Genomic DNA, 17,256 nt, shown 5'->3' on the forward strand with positions numbered 1-17,256 from the left:
CGTGCATGCAGGCAATTCTACAGCCCATAGTAATATACAAATCCATTTTCCTTCTTCCAAACTCTACTTCAATCCTTTTATGCTTGAAAAAAAAAATTAGTAATTAGTGCTTCCATAGAGTTCTTCACCTTGAAGGAAGATGGTAGTTAGTAGTAGATCGGGAAATGAAAAGCTCATAAATCCATAACCTGTTTCTCCACAAGACCATACCTTCAAAGCTCTTCTACCAACTGCTCTTGCTGGAAGAAGGGTAAAGTTTTTCAACAATCTGAAAAAAAGCTACTGCAATGAGCGATAAACTGGTCAGATTTATGGTAATAGACTTCAGAGGATATTAGAGTCCTCTGGATCTCAAAATGTTACTGAGTTTGCAGTTTGATCCATTACTTAGTACCGTTGGTGGCATCTTCAAGGGTAAATAAAATGCAGTCATTGCCAAAGGAATAAAATTGTTTGGATGAGAATAACTGATGACTGTTTATACCATTAACATAAATCATGGGTTTATATTTTCAGAAGTTATTAGCTTGTCAAATCAATAGAGAGGTGAGAGTGGCACAGTAAAGTCTCTGTCTGCCCCTTCAAACCATTATTCTGTATTTGTGTTGAATAAAAAAAAAACAACTTCTGAAACTGTAACCCTTCCCTTCATATTTTGGCCCTAATGTCTTTAAAAGAGCATTGGGATCTACTTATACAGAGATACAGCAGATGATCTGATGAGGAAAGCACTATGTAAGGTTTTTTTTTTTCCAACTGATCCAGTTTTGCATTTGTAGCATGGTCTATCCCTAGGCCCCTGAAGGCTGGATATAGGCTAAATGCTCATGTATGGTCACCGAAAACATGTACCTCAACCGTTTTGTCTCTTGAATTCTCTGCTATTTCTTTGACACCTGCATTCTTGTTTCTCTGGATGTGGGGCAGGGGGAAAGAAAAGACATGGCAGAAACACTGTCTTATGATCTCAGAAAGAAGAATAAAGTAGAAAATCGATGATTACACAATGATAAAACCAACTGGATAATAGTTATGCAAGCTAATTGCTTGTTTCAAAGTTCTGTAAGTAGGGTTAGGTAGGAAATCTCTAGGTGCTTCCATGGCTGTAATCAGACACAACCATTCCTTTGCTATCAACACAATACAGAGACCAAAGAGCAAACATCTATGATAAGGGAAGATAAATCCACAACTTGGACTAGTCCTGTAAAACCTGGACAAAAAGAGGCCCCCTGATACCTGAGTCAAATGGCAGCAGTGTATGAGTTGCAGCTCCAAAGAAAGGGAACTCCAGGCAAAATTTCTACCAGATCTTACTGCCCTAGATTTTCCCAGCAATGTGATCCCAGGTTACTCAATCAAGCTATAGAAGACCTGACCCAAGCACATGTAGCCAGACCCTGTGGAAGGGAAAGGGGTCACAGAATCTGTTGCTGTACACAGAGGCCCCAGCTATTACACTAACAGGAGTTTTTGACTCAAACATATAGTAGTAAATTAGAGTTTTCACTGTAGTTATGGCACAGTAGGAATATTAGATCTACTTTGGGCAATGTCTTCGAGGTATGAAGGAAATCAAAACATTCAGTAGAGAAATGAAAGTAATCAGATGTCTAGAAAACCTGCTGCATGAGGAAAGAAGGAAGTAAGATTGTTTAGTTCAGAAAAACAGTATTCTTCAAGCATGTAAAGCAGTACCCAGAGGGAGGGCAGAACAAAGAAGAAGGGAATGAGCAGTCCTGTATGCCCAGGTGAATAAATAATAGATGAATGAAAAATCAAATGCTAGATGCAAAATTACGTGATGCGTTGAGAGAAACTTTGTCATCAAGCAAACAGTTATGCCCTGGAAATATGTGTACTGCAGAACTGACTTAAAAAAAAAAAAATTAAAGCTTTTCAAGGCATTGTTTCTGCATTTTCCCTAAAAGTGCTCTGACTAAATGTTTTCACCTAGCTTTGGGACTCTCCTTGTGTCTCCATTCTCTTCTCCAGCAGGTATTGAATTTTTACTGTATTTCTATAACTTCCAGATTGTAGATTTGACCTTTTTTTTTTTTTTCAATTTTTTTAAATTGAAATCACCTCTGTATATCATACTTTTATATGTGAATCCCACTGGGGAAATGGAAGGAGCATTCAATTCTTAATGGAAACATCTAGCATTATAATCATCTTGAGTCAAAACATCGTTTTGAGATGGTTTATCTTATATGCTATTATTCAGCACCAACAGGGTAGGGATCAGTAACTGGCCTCATGTGCTGTTTGTCTGACAACACAGGACACATCCCTTAGAGGCACATGAGTGAAGTAAGCAATGTTGCTAAGAAACCTGTTAAAAGATGTTGTTAATTGACAACGAAGAGCCTTCTAGTTACGGGGGCCATTTCTTACTGGCCCTGTTTCATGTGATGTGCAAATAAGACAACATGTACTGGTAGCTGCTGATGTCAATGACATCGGTTATTTAAGAAGCAGGCACAGCAGGGAACAGGTGAGGCCACAATCATCAGATAAAGAAATTGCCTTTGTTTGCTTTGATGTTGGTAACATTACTTGGGTGGCATAGCAGAGCTCTATGCGATCAAATGGAAGCAAACGAGAACACAGAAAGTGCAGTGAGACAGTTTGACTTCTCACAGTGAACATTTGTTTCCTCCTAACAGTCTCAGGAGCAGAAGCTGTTCTCTCCCCAGTTGTTACTTACTCTTGGAGTTCTGAACATAAGCAAATGCTCTGGCTAATGTTAATTTGAAAAAATATCTTCAGCCATGGTTCTGCTATAAATTATGCTCAGGACAGATTTAAGTAGGCACTGTTGCCATGATTGTCCCCTCCTTAATAGAAATGTATGATAAAATGTACTCCAGTAGAAATAAATCAAACATAATGGTTGGCACTCTTCTCTCATTTCAATTGATATCCTAAGACTTTTCTGTGTTTCTCTTAAACCCACGGACAACAGTGCCCTGCATCCCCTTGAGCAGAATACACACACTGAGAAACAGTGAGGGCAGATCAGCAAAACAAAGAGTAGTACACAGAACAAAAGTATTGAATGTCGCTGAAGTTCACAGGATTTCTAGGAAATACTGAAAGGGATTAGGTTGTATGGAAAATGTATAGCATGTGAAAAGAGAGCAGCAGTGTGTATTGCCTCTTTCTGATTTTTTTTTTTTCCTCTACTAAAATGTTATAAGCAGTAGAAGAAGTTACATAAAGACTGACCAATGGATTGTACCTTAGAAACTCTTGCAGCATACCCCTCTTAAACTGCTTCTTGATAAAAGCTGAGCACAAGCGACAGGACAAGAATCACATTTTATTTCTATTTTAAGCATTTTACACTGACCAAAGTGGAGACAGGACAATAAGCAGGTAGACCCTTAGTCTGCTTTGCTGTGGTGCATGTTCTTATGCTGATCAAACATCCCCTTCTGTACTGTTTTGTAAAGAAGAAAGATGCTGTGCGCCCAGAGGCGCTATGGCAGAAAACGATGTTATGCTCAGGCCCTTACCCGATGGTAATGGCCAGTTCTAGAATGAAAGCAGCTGCCCTTGACAGGAGTTTCTTAGCCATGTCAATGAGACCACGTAAAGCCTGTGAATTTGCAAACATACTCTCTGCAGGCCTGAAACACTTCTGCCTTTCACAAGCTATCTCCTACACTTCAGTGTGTTGTAAGAGCTGGTCATGTCTATTAAAATACAAACACCAATACCTAATTTCATTCACCAGGCCTTTCATTCACCAAGTCCTGCTCTGGTTCCCAAAATCTTTCTAAGTTGCAAATTGTTATATTTAATAGAGAGTTAACCCATGAAATTGTTTTGTTAATTACTTAGTATTCATTGTCTTGCTTTCAAAAGACCTACAACAGTCACACAAACTGGAAGCAGAGAATGAAAGAGGATTGAAATGAAACATAGCATAAATTATACAGACACCTGTACAAATGTTTTCTTGTGCAAAGTGTGACAGCTTTAGGAATACTGTGTGTCTACCTCAGGATGTGTTGGCCAATGATTTGTAAACAAAAAATAAACATGTTTTAAGAAATTATCAGCAGCAGTTATTAAAACCCTGTTGGTCATTTGTGTGACTTCCAATTTGCCAGGGATTTTATGCATTACAAGTTCTGTGATCAAGAATATACATTAGCAGGGCTGAGATTTCAAAAGCTAACCAGGAAAATGCTGAATTACAGTAGACACATTTTATAACATCTTTTGGATCTCCTCCACATTGCTAAGAAAAAGAGTACAAATACAATAAACTCAGAATTTCAAAATAAAACAATACTTGGTCAAGAATTCCCCAGGGAGAGACTTTATAGCTCATCCCTATGACAAATTCATTGGATGAATGTGTCTGACAGGCTTACACTGTCTCTATCCAAAGCAGAGGTTTCTGCTTCTTCCAAATTCTTCTAGCACAGCAAAGGCAAGATCAGAGTCACCAGGATCTCTGCACTCAGCCACTTTGGTTAACATGAAATTTCAGGGTAAGCTCTGGGTAAATGCTGTTGTATCTGTACACAGTACTCTGCTAAGTATTTCATATGTGGAAAGGGTTTTTTTACATATACAGACAAATAAAATGATCCTACTTACTAATGATTTTATGACGTCGGAACATTTTTTGGATCTAGAATAAACCCAGTGTCTATTGCTTTTGTTTCTACTCCAGAAAGAGCAGAATTCACATCCCTTTCAAACATGGCACTTGTCAATCTCAAAATAGAAACTGCACATGGAAGCCACTGGTCTTATCCCCATGTAACTTCATGAGGTTCTTTACGCTGGGTTGTATTAGCTCCAGAAAACTACTAAAATCTACTTATGAGGATTAATTGGGATTTACCTTTTTGACAAAGTAGTTTATTGATTAAACTTGGTCCTGAAGCTAAGATTCAATTTAGAGTAAAAGCCTTCAGTAACCTCTTACCACAACGAGAAATGTGTTTCACCATGAACACATAAGGAGGAGCTTTGTAACTGAGAGATACCTCGTCCTTTCCCATGATCTCTTCCAGTGAAACAAGTCTTATTACGTGTGTATCCAGCCAAGTAAGTCATTGTCGTGTTTAATCAAAGAGCAGAAGGAAAAATTACTTCATCATTCATCTCCCCTCCAAGATACCTCTGGGTCAACAGTGTAGGAAAATAAAGTTATTAACTATATGATGAAGGAATTCTGCCAAGAGCAGTACTTGACTGCTCCCATGAGTTTTCTGAATGCCACTAATACTTTCCTCAATAAAATTTATCTCTGTTCATTAATGAAAAACACTGAGCAAAATCTACGTGTTTTAACCTGACAGCAAAGCCAGTTCTGGCCATATAGCCTCTACTGCACTCCAGACTTGGAAATTTAATGGTTAGGAAATTTGGTTGCTTGTAAAGCTTTGTGCATTTCTTCTAGTCACTGCCTTCTGGTTCCCGATCATGAAAAAAGTCTCATTTTTAGGAGCTCTGGAAGTATAGAAAATTGCACACACAGAGCTTTAGTTTGGAGAGAGGGCCACAATGGTTTCATATTTGAAGAGAAGCTGTGAAGGAGTGTGCTAGTTTGAAGCTAGATAGAATGTTTTGGTGAGAAAAACTAAATCATAGGCTGTGAAAGGAAAACAATGGTGATGTCTACTCCCCTCAGAGTTTTGCTGAAGAAAGGAAAACATTAGATAACACTCTCGCCATTTTGGGGCACTCTCACTCTGGCTGCTGACTGAGCTGCATCTCCCTAACCTCACCTTCCACTCACCTTTGCTTCTTAACCTCTTGGCCAAACCTCTATTCTTCCTTGCGACTGGGGTAAGGTTGAAAGGGGCAGAGGGAAGGTGCAGGGGTGGTTGAGAGCCCCTCCTGGGGACTCAGGTTTCTGGGAGGGGAGTTGTGTTTCTGTATTACCTTTTAACTTGTATATTTCTGTCTATAACTGTATATACTGTAAATATCTGCTTGTATATTGTGCTAGCTGTAAATAAATAGCTTCATTTTATATTCCCAGAGCTGGCTGAGACTAGTCTGGGTGATTTCTAAAGTGTGGGGGGGTGGGGAACACCCAAACCATCACAAGGAGATAAAAACATTTGTCAGGAGACAAAACTGTTTGATCAATGTCCTTGGACAGAAAAATGCAACATGAAAGGCTCAGATTTCCAGCCCAGGCCTGTGGATTTCCTTCACTCCCTCTGAATGCATCATGCTGACCATATTTTTTGCTCTTCTTTTCTAAATGTAAAAAAAAAAAGAAAAGCACCTGATGCCTGTTAAAATTAACTTTCACACTTCAAATGCAACTGCACCTAAGCTGACACAGTGAAGTGATGTCGTACCAAAGATATTTCTTTGCAATGAAAACTCGCCCAGAGGAAGTCAGCGAGGAGACCGTAACTGCCTGAATTCACACTCAACATTCAAGTGTAACTATGAGGAGGTGGCGAAGAGAAAAAGATTCAATGAGTGCTATTGCAGTGTACAAAAAGAAATGAGTTTTCTTTGCAACTCTTCTCCTTAGGGAAGCAGAATGTGAAGTAGTACCAGGGAGAGAGTATAAAATGAGAATACTTGTGCTTCTGGGCAATTTTTTTTTACCTCTGTCAGTTTGGCAGCTTCTGTGGACTTTCACAGAGACAGTTGATGATAACATTTTCAAGGATGTCTACACAGCTGAGGCTCTTAAGTATTGGTTTAAAACTTGCAGTAGCCTGTTGAGTTTGTAAGCACCTTTGTAAGTCAGTCACCACTTAAATTCCTAAGGTCTGACTCTGAAAAAGGAATTTCCATGGCACAGGAAGGTCTGAAACACAGGTACACATGACTTGGGTACATGGTCCTTGAGACTGGAAACTTGGACAACTTTTCACTGGGCATAGTTAATGCTGGACACAAATCTCAGCAGTGCAATGGCTGGATGACACTTTATCCAGGCTACCAGAATGGAGAAAAAAATCTCTTTGGGAAAGAATTCTTTCAAGAATGCTCTGTGATATCCAGTTTCATTCATAGTCACAGGTTCATGGTTTGGGTTAGAAGGATCCTTAAAAGATCACCTAATTCCAACCCCCCTGCCATGGGCTGGGACACCTTCCACTAGACCAGGTTGCCCAAGACCTCATCCAACCTGGCTTTGAACATCTCCAGAGAGGGCGCATCCATGAGCTCTGTTGGAAATCTGTTCCAGTGTCTCACCACCCTCAGTGTAAAGAATTTCTTCCTAATATCCAGTCTAAATCTACCCTCCTTAAGCTTCAATCCATTCCCACTGGTCCTGTCACTGCAAGCCATTATGAAAAGTCCCTGCCCAGCTTTCTTTCAGGCCTTCTTCAGGTACTGAAAGGCTGCTATAAGGTCTCCCTGGAGTCTTCTCTTCTCCAGACTGAATAGCCCCAAATCTCACAGCCTGTGCCTATAGGGGAGGTTTTCTAGCCCTCTGGTCATCTTCATGGCCCTCCTCTGGACCCACTACAGCAGTCTAATGTCCTTCTTATGCTGGGAGTACCAGAACTGGATGCAGTACTCCAGGTGGGGTCTCATGAGAGCAGACTAATAGTTTGTTCATTAAGGTTGAACCACAGTAAAGTGGAAATTCAGAATTCACCTAGTTAGGACAGGCCAAGCTGAGCCTTTCTCCAGCAGAACAGTGGGACACAGCCAAAGGGAGCAGACCAGGGGGTGGTTCAGTCTCCTGATTCAGCTGCTCCTTGACTTACCTTTAGTGATCACACAAGGTGCATGAAACAAGTTCTGATACCGACAATGAAACACTTCTAAGAGCAGCGGATGTTAGCAAAGCATATTCTTACATGAACATATACAACGAAAGAGCAATTATAAATTGAACTCTTTGAAAAACTGTACCTACACCATGGCAAAAAGTCAAAACTCATAGCACATAAAATATGTGTGCCATTGACCATTAGCCTTGCTTCACTCCATGGCACCTGCTCAGAGGCAGCCAAAGCAGTGTAATCTGCGTTATACACAGGTTGGTGGGCTCGTGCAGAGAAGCTGGTTGTTCAGTTTGTAGCCATAGATTTCTTTTTGTTTGACAGTTTTTCTTTCGTTGTTAACAGGACTTCCATGCCACTTGCAGTTTTTCTCTCATTGTTTTCTCTACAGCTGCTATCAGATTCCTGTAGCACTGAGGGCTTCCTACAAGCAAGCTAGCAAGCCACCCACCAGCTTTACCACTTTTGTCTTCCTTTCTAATGTCATTTGCTTCACTGTTTGAAACACTGCAAGCACTTCACTTTGCATGTGTACCTCAGCAGAGCCAGCAAAAGTCAAAGTATGTAACTTACCTGGCTGTGATGCTGCATCAGTTAAGTACACACAAATCCCTCATAGGGCTTCTGATTTGAATGAAAGGGGACTGCTTGTTCTTAAATCACTTGTACTTTGGAGAAGGAGCCCATACTTGAAAATGCAGTGACCTATTTCTCCCATGACTACCATTTAACTGTTGACAGTGTGTATTTAGAGAATTATAGAATAGTTTAGGTTGAAAGATACCTTTAAGACCATCAGGTCCTACAATTAACCAGACACTGCCAAGTCCACCACTGAACCATGTAATTATATTCTATTATGTTCTGCTACATTCAACACAGTTTACATGATAAGAGGAATGAAAAATTTAAATCTACTCCTTTCAACCATTTCCCTTTTTATTTTACAAATATTTGTTTTCAGAATATCATTTCCCCTCAATAGCAATTCAATTAAATCGTGGCTTGTCCTGCCACTTGCCACTGTTTGGCTTACCACATTTGTAAAGCTGTTCCATAAAAACAAGGCAATAAATACTTTTTAAATGACACTTCAAATTCCACCAACCTGCTGACAGAATCATAGAATGGTCTGGGTTGGAAAGGATGACCTCCAAAGGTCATCTAGTCCAACACCCTCTGCAGTAAGCAGGGACATCCTCAACTAGATCGGGTTGCCTGTAGCCTATCAAGCCTCACTGAATATCTCCAGGGATAGCGTACCAACTACTTCCCCAGGCAACCTGTTCCACTGTTCCACCACCCTCATGATAAAGAACCAGTTCCTAACATCCAGTCTAAATCTGCTCTTCTCTGGTCCGAAGCCATTGCCCCTTTTCCTATCACTGCAGGCCTTTGTAAACAGTTTCTCTCCATCCTTCTTGTAGGTTCTTTTCAGATACTGGAAAACTGCTATTAGGTATCCCTGGAGCTTCCTCTTCTCCAAGCTGAACAGCCCAAGCATCCTCAGCCTGTCTTCATAGCAGAGCTGCTACAACACCTTGATCCTTCTCATGGCCCTCCTCTGGACCCGCTTCATCAGGTCCATGCCCTTCCTGCATAGAGGACTCCAGACCTGGGCACAGTAGTCCAGGTGAAGTCTCAGCAAAGCAAAGTGGCAGAATCATCTTTCTGGGTCTGCTGGCAATGCATCTGTTGATGCATCCTGGGGTGCAATTTCCCTTCTGGGCTGCAAGCACACACTGTCTGCTGTGTCCAGCTTCTTGTCCATCAGCACCCCCAAGTCCTTTTCCACAGGGCTGCTTTCTATCACCTCATCCCCCAGCCTGTCTTGATACCGAGGATTGTTCTGGGCCAGGTGCAGAACTTTGTGCTTGCTCTTGTTGAACCCCATGAAGTTCACCTAGGCCCACCTCTCCAGCTTGTCCAAGACCTTCTGGATGCCATCTTGTCCCTTGACAGCACCACTCAGCTTGGTGCCGTCTGCAAACCTGCTGATGGTGCATTTGGTCCCACTGTCTATATCACTGATAAAAATATTAAATAGCACAGGTCTCAGTACAGACCTCTGAGGGTCAGCACTTGTCACTGCTCTCCATCTGGAATTCAATCCATTGAGTACCACTCCATGGATGCAGCCATCTAGCCAATTCCTCATCCACTGAACAATCTACCCATCAAATCCATATCTCTCCAGCTTGGCAAGTAGAACATTGGGGGGGGGGGGGGACCTTGCAAGAGTCCAGATAGATCACATCCACAAGTTGTCCCTTATCCATTGACATAGTCACTTTATCATAGAAAGCCACAAGGTCAGTCAGGATTTGCCCCTAGTAAATCTGTGCTGGCTGTGCTCCCTGTCCTCCATGTGCCTTAGGATGGCATCTAGGAAGATCTGTTTCATGATCTTCCCAGTCATGAAGGTGGGGCTGACAGGTTAGCAGTTCCCAAGGTCCTCCTTTCTGCCCTTTTTAAAAGTGGGTGTAATTTTTCCTTTCTTCCAGTCCCCAAGGACTTCATCTGACTGCCAGGACTTTTCAAGTCTTGATAGAGCTTATCTTTTGGGTTGTAAGCTCTTTCTACCAGTAATTGTTATTTTCTAGGTTGAGTGACTAGCACCAAAAGCCGCATTTGGCTTTACTGACGCTCACTTCAACACTCTGTGATTCTGTCCCACTGATTCCAGCACTCAGGGATCTCATGGAGTACCCCACTGCATCTGCCCATCCTCCACACTAAGCTTTCCTCTTTGTAAGAACCAATAGCATGAGCAAGTGGACATACATGTGTCTGATTTTGCTCTGCCACCCATGTAGGTGACCCTGATCTGGACCAGGAAACAATGGTAGTAATTGAATATGATGATGGTAACATGGTGGTGGTGATGATGTTGATGATGATAATAATAATAATATAGTAGTGATAATGACTATGATGGTAATAACATGGTGATGATGATGATGATCAAGAAGAAGAATGTAGTGCAAAGAACATGATTCATACAGGTTCACTAGGTATCACTAATTAAAGGTTATTAATTCCCAGTGTAGAATTCCTTCTTGTTAATCAATTTTCCCTTCTGATTGAGAATTCCCTGTCTCAGAACATAGACTTTGCTATTTTTTGGGGGGAATGGTGTTAAATTAAGCACACAGATAACAAGGAAACACAAATATCTTTCTAGCCCCAAGACCACAGTCTTTCGTTGGGGGTTTTTTTTGTGTTTTTTTTTTTTTGCATAGTGTTTATAATAGGTATTACTGCATTCAAAGAGAACTTTAACAGCTACTTCACAACAATTTGTCAGAGAACTATTGTCAGATGAGAATTTTAACCTTGTTCTATTATTTTGCTTTTCTTAATCATGAGAAGTGAAAAAAATAAAACAGTGCTGAAATTAAGTGTGAAAAGCTATCAGCTTTTGAATCTGGTAATGCTGCTGTAAGACAGGAGTTGTGCCCCACTGGTAGCTGTGACCCTATCAAATAAACACAGAGATTATTTTGATTCACTCACAAGGTTAAATAATTCACTAGAAAAAAAGGGGAACCAGGCAAACAACTTCAGCTCTTTGGCATCTCTAGCACAAACCCTCCTTTCTCCTGAACTCATACTCAAGGAAAAGAGCTTTATCTTCAGACAGCTTGGTGTATAGGATGGTGCAGGCTCTTCACTTCTGCTTGAAGCCCCTCAGCTATACACAAAATGTCTAACTCTTCAGAGCCACTGAAACTGAAACATAGGTGGCTTGTGTCCCTGGTGCTGCTCTAAGCAGCCACCTGGAGGGCTGCTATGGTGCAAGTAGATGGTCCTGAGTGTATTCAAGCACCTAGAATGGAGTAGAAAGGCTGTCAGCAGAGGGTGAGAGGAAGACGCTGCAAAAAACTGTGCAAAGGTGAAAAACCTGCTCTCCTGGAAGGTCAGCAAGGAGAGCCTGAGACATCCAGAGGGGTTCTGCAAGCCTCTGAGGGCATCCAAAAAGCCACCTCAAATCAAACAACAAAATTCAGATTAAATTGTTCAACAAATGCAGCACCAACCTGACATTAGAATAGCAAAACCACCTGTTTTGGCAAAAGCCTACATGCTAAGAAGAAGAAAAATATTTTCACTGTAAAGCTGTATGAAATATCTCAGTAATATCTTGCCTCCAGTCAAGTCAGCACTATCATTCCTGTCAGATCACTGTGAGGCTTCGTGGGAGAAAGGAAAATTAGCAGACTTGTACTAGACAATCAGGCCTCATTTTAAGGAACTTGCAAATGCCTCTCAAGAGGAACTCTGTTGCAAGTATTTTTGGACAGCCACTGTGATAATTGAGGCAGTACTGTGACTCCTCTCACATGTGTAAGGCATTGTGCTTTTTCTCCCAATCCAGACACAGATGTTTTACTTTACGGTTATTGATTTACAGCCTTTACTAGGGCTCACAAGAGGTTAATATGATTAACTTGATTCAAAAGAATGTTGTCATCAACACTTATTAAAACTCCTGCTTTTTGTGCATGCATTTTATCAACCGGAAATTGGCAAAAATACAAAGGGTGATGATGGAAATTAATTTCCCTGAAGGAATCATTAAATCTTCCTCCTTCATTTTTGACCCCCATCTGCACCTCCCTCTTACTTCGTGAGCTCTAGTACTGGAAGCTTTTAATTGTCTAGACTGTTAGTTTTTGACATCTTATTCTCCCCTGATGAGCCTGACATCTTAGAGGTATAGCCTTTGAATACTAAACACTGTACCTCTTCCGTAGCCATTACGCACAAAACAGCAGCAGCTGGGTACTGCTTTGCAGCTGTGCTCCAGTTTGCATGTCCTATCCTGTTCCTGCTCTCCATGATGTAGGTATGTAGCTCTACCAGCTTCCCCAAAGCCTTTCTCTTCTCTCTCAATTGAAAGTCAGGATTCTGTAATTTGTAAAATCTACCTGTAAGAGAAAACACAGGCAGCCACAAAAGCAAATATTGCTACGAAATTTGCACTAGGAGCAGTGTATTTCTGGTCAGCTCACTTCATACCTCTGATAGCAACAGAGTCTGCTGGTTTTCACCAGAACAGAAGCCAGTATGCTGTGCTTGTACAGACTATGTACTCCTCAGACTATGCATAGCTTCCTCTGCAAGCACCTGTACTCAAACCCATGCGTTTTTACTCTGGATGATACCAGGATTAAACCTAGATAATATAAGTGCCATTGTGTTATAATGAAACCAAATGAACCTGGGAATTGCCAGGACAGAGGAGGCAGGAAACAGCAAAGTTATATATATGAAAGGAGGTGAGCAGCCTTGGTCTTGCAACTACCTTCATGGAAATGCTTGCAATGCTTCCTTCTTCTCTATGAAAATGGTGAACAAGGAGGAAACATCGTCAGAATAGAGATGCAAGCAACTGCTTATATTTGGTTGACTAAATACAGAGGTTGGTTGCTAATTACCCTGCTTGTTTAACAGGTATTCTGTCTGCAGGGACTGTGCACCAGCAGCACTGATACAAAAGTCTGGGAGTTTCTTTCAGGGCTGCACTTGGAGAAGAGGGCCACTGTGTGCACTCTCTGTCTCAGACAAAGTCCCTTTAAACAGCTCTTGCATTGTCTTGGACATTAGATCTGGCAGACAATGCCAGCCAAGACACAAGTCTCTCCCTCTCAAACTGCAGCTCTGCTGTAATTTTATTGCATTTTCACTTTTTTTTTTTCATTAATGATAACCTATTTCCCTCACGTATCACAGAGCCATGAGCATTATTCTATAACAGCTCACTAAGAAAACGATAGGAATGGCAGTGCAGACTGAAACGTTTATTTGCAGAACTTTCCGATGTCACAGGGAAAAATCGCTCAATTCACATGGTTTGAGTAGGATCAGAAGTGAAGAAGTTTATTGATCTGTTAATGCCAGATCATTGACTCACAGTCCATGAGCCACATATGCAGAATCAATATGGCTAATGTAACAGATAAAGCACCAAACTAGACAGTTACGAAATGTTAATAAACACCTACAAATACCTAAACAACCTTCTATACGTTGTCCTGGTTTTGCTCAGATGGAAACATAGGCCAGCCATGGTATGCAGGCTGTTACCAGTCACCAGATAGTCAGAAGCATAAGCTGGGGAGGGCAAAAGCTAAGGCAGCTGAGCCAAACTGGTTCACAAGTGTATCCCATACCACAGATGTTGTGCTTATTACAAAGACAGAAGTTTGCAGAGGAACGGAGATTCTTCCTGCTCTTTCTCCTCCTGCTTCTCTCCATCCATGGAGGGGCTCACTTGCCATTCTGCTCCCAAAGGCTGCCTTCCCATTTGTTGTGACTCATGCATTTGCTGGGCTGGATCTATCTTTGTATTTGTATTAGTGTTAATATTAGTTTTGCAGATTCATTAAATCTGTTCTCGTTTCATCTCATAGGCTTTCTCATCCTTCTCAGGAAATGTGGGATGAAGGAGCAGTCAGTGAGGTGGATTAGGAACTGGTTACGAGACAGAGTTCAAAGAATGGTGAACAATGGTGCCAGGTCCAGATGGAGAGCTGTAACCAGTGGAGTCCCCCAGGATCAGTAATGGGTCCAGTGCTGTTGAACATCTTCATCAATGACATTTCTGAGGCAACAGGGTGTCTGCTCAGCAAGTTTGCTCATGACACCAAACTGGCAGGCTTGGCTGATACAGTTGAAGGCTGTGAGGCCATCCAGCAAGACTTGGACAGACTGGAGAGCTGGGCACAGAGGAACCAAATGAGTTTCAACAAGGACAAGTGCAGAGTCCTGCACCTGGGAAGGAATAATAAACTGCACCAGTACAGGCTGAGAGGTGATCTGCTGGAGAGCAGCCCTGTGGAGAGGGACCTCGGAGTGCTGGTAGATAACAAGTTATCCATGGGACATCAGTGTGCCCTTGTGGCCAAGAAGGACAATGGGATCCTGAGGGGTATTGAGAAGAGTGCGTCCAGCAGGTCAAGGAAGGTTCTCCTTCCCCTCTACTCTGCCCTGCTAAGACCCCATCTTGGATACTGAGTTCAGTTTTGGGCTCCCCAGTTGAAGAGGGACAGAGATCTGTTGGAGAGGGTCCAGCAGAGGGCTATGAGGATGATTGGGGGGCTATGTCAGGAGAGGGGGGACAGGCTCTTCTCACTTGCTCCCTGTGATAGGACAAGGAGCAATGAATGTAAGCTGCAGCCCAGGAGGTTCCACCTCAACACAAGGGGGAACTTCTTTACTGTAAGAGTCCCAGAGCACTGGAACAGGCTCCCCAGAGAGGTTGTGGAGTCTTCTTCCCTGGAGACTTTTGATTGGACTTGATCATAGAATCATAGAATCAACCAGGTTGGAAGAGACCTCCAAGATCAGCCAGTCCAACCTAGCACCCAGCTCTATCCAGTCAACTAGACCATGGCACTAAGTGCCTCATCCAGGCTTTTCTTGAACACCTTCAGAGACAGCGACTCCACCACCTCCCTGGGCAGCCCATTCCAATGCCAATCACTCTCTCTGGCAAGAACTTCCTCCTAACATCCAGCCTATACCTACCCTGGCACAACTTGAGATTGTGTCCCCTTGTTCTGTTGCTGGTTGCCTGGGAGAAGAGGCCAACCCCCACCTGGCTACAGCCTCCCTTCAGGTAGTTGTAGACAGCAATGAGGTCACCCCAAGCCTCCTCTTCTCCAGGCTAAACACCCCCAGCTCCCTCAGCCTCTCCTCATAGGATTTGTGCTCCAGACCCCTCACCAGCTTTGTTGCCCTTCTCTGGACACGTTCCAGCACCTCAACATCTCTCTTGAATTGAGGGGCCCAGAACTGGACACAGTACTCAAGGTGTGGCCTGACCAGTGCTGAGTACAGGGGCAGAATAACCTCCCTTGTCCTACTGGCCACACTGTTCCTGATGCAGGCCAGGATGCCATTGGCTCTCTTGGCCACCTGGGCACACTGCTGGCTCATCTTCAGCTACTATCTATCAGTAGCCCCAGGTCCCTTTCCTCCTGGCTGCTCTCCAGCCACTCAGTCCCCAGCCTGTAGAGCTGCTTGGGGTTGTTGTGGCCAAAGTGCAGCACTTGGCCTTGTTAAATCTCATCCCATTGGCCTCTGCCCACCCATCCAGCCTGTCCAGGTCCTTCTGCAGGGCTCTCCTACCCTCCAACAGATCGACAGTTGCTCCTAGCTTTGAGTCTCTTCCAACCCCTGACATCCTGTGCTCCTGAACCTGATTCTTGGATGGAGAAGGGTTATTTGATGATAGAGCAACTGCTGTAGTTTAACTCTGGATATGGGCTAATATAGACAGTTGATTTGGTGTCCAGTGTTTTGGAGAGTCTGTCTTAAACAGTTCACACAGGTGAATCACAGGCCTTTAATCTGAGCCTCCAAGAAATGAAGTTTTAATGGATTTGACCAAGTCATTAGGAGCATTAATTATGTTGGTGTGAGTAGGATAGGCAGTAGGTGGAATTAGTTGTGGGTTTTTTTGGCTTGGTTTGGGGTTTTTATGCTTTTGGAGCTGTGGATGGCTCTGCCACTGCTGTTGGTTGTTATTGGTTTTGTATGGTTTATCAGTTTTGGATGTGTAATTAGTGGTAAACCACAAATGGTATTGCTAATGCATTGGTTAAATGTAGACAAACTAATCTCAGGGTGTTCTATTACACACCTGTGTGGAGAAATGTTGCTTCTCTGGCTGTATGTCATCCCTGCTGCTCCCAAACCCCCGCAGACCTGCATGAGGTCTTCTACGGGTTCACAGGCACACCACGAGGTGTGGGTCCCACCACACAGCACCATATAGACATTCTGAGTGCTGTCTACATCCCTGCCCCTCTGGAAGGCTGCCTCTGAAGGAGCTATGGAGCTGTCAGGCTTTTCTTTAATGCTTTGCTCCCACCCAGTATTCTCTGTTTTGATACAACTGCTTTATGGTTCTTTTATACTAATTTTCAGCATGACTTGTTTCAAAAGTGTCTGTGTAACTCCCTGGTTATCTTCTAATCCAGCACAGAGTAGTTTTCCTCTTAGCATAATGCTGTCTGTATAGTTAGGGTTTTAGACTCAGGCATATATGTGCACACATATATCATTTACTCTCACTAGATCTCTCTTGCCTGTTGTTCTCCACCACATTTGCAATGGGAAACAAGGACCATGTGAGCACAATTATGCCTGAGAGCATAACTTCTCTTTCCTTTCTGAGGAATGCAAATTATACAGTAATAAATGTTAGCAATGAGCTTTTTTCAGCGTGATATCTATCATTTTGCAAGTGTTTTTTGCACATAACTGAGTATCTGGGGCACTTCAAGGCAAGGTTGGATGTGGCACTTGGTGCCATGGTCTAGCCTTGAGCTCTGTGGTAAAGGGTTGGACTTGATGATCTGTGAGGTCTCTTCCAACCCTAATGATACTGTGATACTGTGATACTGTGATCTCACATTTGAATATCCTGGTTTAGCTGTGTTCCAGCCATCAGAGCTTGTTCTGGAAATACAGAAAAAGTAATTTTGCATAGTTAAAGCATTTTGATTCT

The sequence above is a fragment of the Pogoniulus pusillus genome, chromosome 5 (genome assembly GCF_015220805.1).
Source record: "Pogoniulus pusillus isolate bPogPus1 chromosome 5, bPogPus1.pri, whole genome shotgun sequence".
Taxonomy (NCBI): domain Eukaryota; kingdom Metazoa; phylum Chordata; class Aves; order Piciformes; family Lybiidae; genus Pogoniulus; species Pogoniulus pusillus.